Here is a 4,944-nt window from a genome sequence, read left to right as displayed (position 1 = left end):
ATGGCGCGCCTGACTCGACTGAACTGATTCTACCTTTCGACCAGCAAATCAATAGGCTAATGATAAAATAGTTTTCGTACAGAAATCACATAATCCGAGGTTTAATATCACATAGAAATACAATCAAAGCCTTCGGGTTATTTTATTTGCGTAATTACGATAAAAGCTAAGGTCAGTAATAAAGAAAGTGTCCATCATAAATATACGGGTCATTTCATTATGTACTGAGGGGTCATGTCCTATAATGTGCGTTTATGCATGTGGCTTTGTTTGCACAGCGGTTCATGCGAATTCCAATTTAACGTATTGGACATCTCATCCAATTTCGCTTGCAGTTTCATTTATTGGCAATCACATGCATGATAAAATCACTGGGTATTGCAAGCAATAGAAGTTATGAATATGATCAACAAATGACATGTATATTTGAACGTTTTTTTTCATTATACTAGTCTTACCTGTGACTAGTGTGTGCCTATACTTACCCTATAGCTATTTCCGTATAGTATTTTAAGGAAAACAGTCAATATTGTTTAGAGCACAGGGTATTGCAAGCATTAGAAGTTATGAAATGATCAATAAATGTCAAGTATTAAACTTTTTTCATTATATAAGTCTTACCTGTGTCTAGTGAGTGCCTTACCTGTGTCTAGTATGTGCCTATTACTTACCCTAGCTATCTGTGTATAGTATTTCAAAGAAACAGTCCATATCTGTTAACTGCCCTCCCTAACCTCCATTATTTTTTTTCTGCCGATCACCAACGACGGTGAGGGCTTATCGCCCTGACGGAACAACTCGTTGGCAGCTGATATAGTTGTAGACGAAAGGGGTGAGGCCTCTCAGGGTCTGATTTCAAAACATCTTCATTTTCGAAGGGTTAGGTGACGTAAATTTTCGAAAAAAAGTCGGCATCAGCTTTGTACTTAAGCAAGCAAGAACGCTGACTAGTTATTTTCAGGATTCCATGGTCGAAGACGGAGTACAACGATCGAGAGGTTCTACCAGTCGATGGCAGGAGGATTGGAGTAACGCTGGAAGACGGAAGTTGTGACATTTGACACTATGCTGGCTCATGTCTTGTTTACGGGAGCGAGCAAATGGGCAAGTTGTAAACAAAATTAGCATACTTCCTCAAAAGCTTCGCTGAGTGTCAAGGTCGATTGATATACTCTCAGTTTCTCGAATTATGTTTACCTACTGTGTTTCAGTGCATTAAAATGCCCCGGCATCAAAATTGGGATGTTAAGTTCGTTCGAATTTCCCAGGCTTTCATTTGGTAGACACAACTAAAACACTACTGAGCCACAAACAGTAAATTACCGTATGAAGTAATCTTAGTGTTTGTCCCGATTGTGCAAATGGGGTTGAAGAAATCTAATGAACATTTCTAAAAAAAAACATGAATGTTTCTCTGATCAAAATGATTTCACCAAAGACAGTGTAATGGAAGACCAGTGTCGCGTAGATCGTGGAGTGGAGCTGGGAAAGCAATGCTACAGTGTACGCCCGAGAAACTCCAAACGACCAGGGCCAGTCTAGTCTGACAGGTAACATAGCGACCTGCACGCTTCATAATCAATTGATTTTCTCTCACAATGATAAGGAAAGTATTTCATTTGACCTCAATTTTATAAGACATTAGAAGAAAAAAATATTTCTTCCTGACTCCAATATGTTCGTATTCACACGGTCCCTCCACAAAAAGACCGTGGTATCCATTACTTAACACGAAAAATCAAAGCAGACACCGTCGCTGCTGTACTACTTAGAAGATTACGTGATGGCGTTAGCGCATACATGCATACCTAACAGTATACTTGTTTATTCCTGTTTACCTATGCATACATGCATAAATTAAGTGTCTAGGTTCTTTACCCCCATCCTCTAGCCTTGGACCTGGGAGTTTCACCCCTTTTTACTACCTTATGAGCTGCTAACGGGTTATTTGGTCAGGGTGATAAACCCCCGCGTTGGTGATTGACAGAACAAATTAATGACGGGGATTAGGGAGCGCAATTACAGATATGGACTCTTTCCTTGAAATACTCTACAGAGATAGCTAGGGTAAGTAATAGGCACACACTAGACACAGGTAAGGATTGTATAATGAAAAAAAAGTTTAATACATGACATTTATTGAGCATTTCCACAACTTCTAATGCTTGCAATACCCTGTGCTCTAAACAATGTTGAAACTAGGCCGCCATGAGGACGTGACTGTATTGGAATGCCATACCTTTTAGTAAATAAACCCGTTATTGACAAAGGTCAGATTATACACTAAACCGACTATAAGGTGAGAGCCCGAGGCATGTTATCATGTCTTATGGCGGTTGTACAGTTATCCTTTCGGTTTAAGGTAGAATCAGCCTCGAAGACAGACATTCGGACTAATTTATACAGTACTTTTCTGTTCTACCGCTTGTTGGGGCTCATTTTAAAGGTCCTGGATGGAGGAAAAATATTTCAATGACGGTCGTTTTTGAAAATCGAAAATGTTACTGTTCTCGATAGATTATAACACAGGCGTGGCGGATATTTCGAATTTCAAATATGGGTAAATGTCAGATAATTTGCTTCTCTAGTACAAAACTATGCACGCTTACTATAGGTAAGCGGACGAGTAGGAGGCGGTTTACGGAATTTAACGGTACAGTTTGCCAGTAAAACTCCGAGGCCCGCAGGGCCGAGGAGTTTTATGGCAAACTGTACCGTTAAATTGTGAGTCCTGCCACATTTTGAGACTTTTTCGTTTGACTTGGGGCATATACTATATTTCTGGTTGTCAATGAAATTGGTATTAAAAAACAAACATTTACACGCAAACTGAAGCTTATTTGAGCGGTTTTTAGACGGTTGTATTATGTTATTTCGACGAAAACACGGAAAAAGTTGCACTTTTCGATTTCCATCATGGCGACATTTTCCGGAAATTGCCGAGCTCGCCCTGTTTTGGCGTAAGTAGCTGTGACGTCACTAATAGAATGGGTGATGGTGACTTCGTGCATTGACTATGGAGATAGTGATAATTTCATGAGTGAAAGCAGTGCAACTGAGAATATCATCGTCACAGAAGATATGACAAAGCTGTTCAGAATTTACAGGCCTGCAAATTTTAACAGTCGGAACCTTAACCTAAACGAGAACAAGAGCGGAACTCTTGTTGACCGTCGCGTCAGTGACAAGCCCACCGTGACCACAGTCAACACACCAGTGCACTACCGTACACACAACCGCCAGCTAAAAAAATATAATATAAGTCTGGAGTTGCCATCCCACCTTATTATTACTTCTCAACACAAATTGCCTCGTTCAAAATCTGTATATAAAAATTTGCATTACACCATGACGCTTGTAGATAAATGTAGTAGAGATCAAGTTGAAAATTGTCCACCGTTCATAACACACATCTTTCCTATCAACAGCTGGAAGTGGAACAGGCTGAGGGTCATGTTTAGCATAAACACCAAAGGTAGTATTCTCGCCGCAAAACTTCAGTTTGGCATTTAATTATATAAAACCTCACATGAACATTGGCACTTTTAAAAATATGTGACCGTAAAGACATGTCTAGCCAAATTCTCGGGAAGAGATAAATAAAATTGACATGATGTAAATATCGGGCACACTGGCACCCGAGGCCGGGCGGCTCAGCCGGCCATTTCTGTGACCATGGATGTACTACCTCCATGCTGTGACGGAGTGATCAGCTACGCTTCCGCAGTTTTTTTCTTGATTAAGTGTCAGCGATATAAAGCACAGTGTTCATTGTTTCATGACTGCGAAATTCTCAAACAAGCTAAAATATTTTAGGGGAGACTTAGTCGAGCAGAAGGGAACAGATGACGACAACGCGACTGCTTCGTCAACAGTATAAACTTCTTTGCTACACGTTGTGTCACTGTTACTGGCAGCGCCGTGCTGTATTATACACAACCTATCGTTCAGTCTCGCAAAGAGTCAGTCAATCACTACGTAAACTTTTTAGGAATATAAAATTAGATATCTCCTAACGTTACTAATTATAGAGTCACACATGCATGAGATCTAGTACTTGTATTCATTTATTTATTTACAATCACTTTCGTAAAGCATCTGAATCGGCGATCAGTCTTGGGGATGTAAACACGGCCATACTTCTCCGCGGCAACCGCATCCTTGACATGTTTTGGGCAATCTGTCGCAGTCTTGCTGCTGTTCTCGCTCTTGTCCACAGTTGATGATGATACACGCGAAGCTTTCTGGTGACAATGGTCGTACTGGTACGGCATTGCGATTACATAATCGATGTAGTAACTCCAGGAATTAAAGTCTATCTTACCGTACATCTGGCTTCCGAACCGTGTTTATTCTAAGTCACGGCATTCGAAATGTGCACCGCAGAAAACGCTTGTCTGAATGCCTCTTTTCCGACCCTTTCTTGTAATTTTGTCAAATGCGGCTAATACATCATCCTAAAATGCAATAAACTGACAATGGCTGCAGTTACTTCAGCCACCAAAGGCGTAACTTCTCACCATGTTGAAGCCACAGCGGTAAGCATTCGCTATGGCCGAGGTGAACACACTCACTCGTACATTCTATTAGTTACGTCATTTCCGGTGGCAATGCCCGCGAATTCCGAAACGACCCGAATGACAGCTAACTTCAAAGTCGCACAACATATTGCATTTTAATAATATTTAACCGCGTCGTTTCATTGGAGTGATGCATTTATTTGATAAGTACACTGCAAATTTTTCTGGTTTGCCCGCCAGTTAAATTTAAGCCAAAAATAAACCGGCTTGTTTGTCAGTAAACGGATTGTTTCGAGTTGTGAATTTTGGCTTATATTTGGCTTTCTGGCATGCCAAGTCTGGTTTCTGTGCATGCCAGTTTGGGTTTTGATACGGCATATATACATGCCAAGTAAAGATCACTTCAGCTTGCCAGTAAGCCAGT

This window comes from Ptychodera flava, chromosome 1 (genome assembly GCF_041260155.1).
Source record: "Ptychodera flava strain L36383 chromosome 1, AS_Pfla_20210202, whole genome shotgun sequence".
Classification (NCBI taxonomy): Eukaryota; Metazoa; Hemichordata; class Enteropneusta; family Ptychoderidae; genus Ptychodera; species Ptychodera flava.
The sequence above is the reverse complement of the archived record's forward strand: the minus strand, read 5'-3'. Positions refer to the sequence as shown.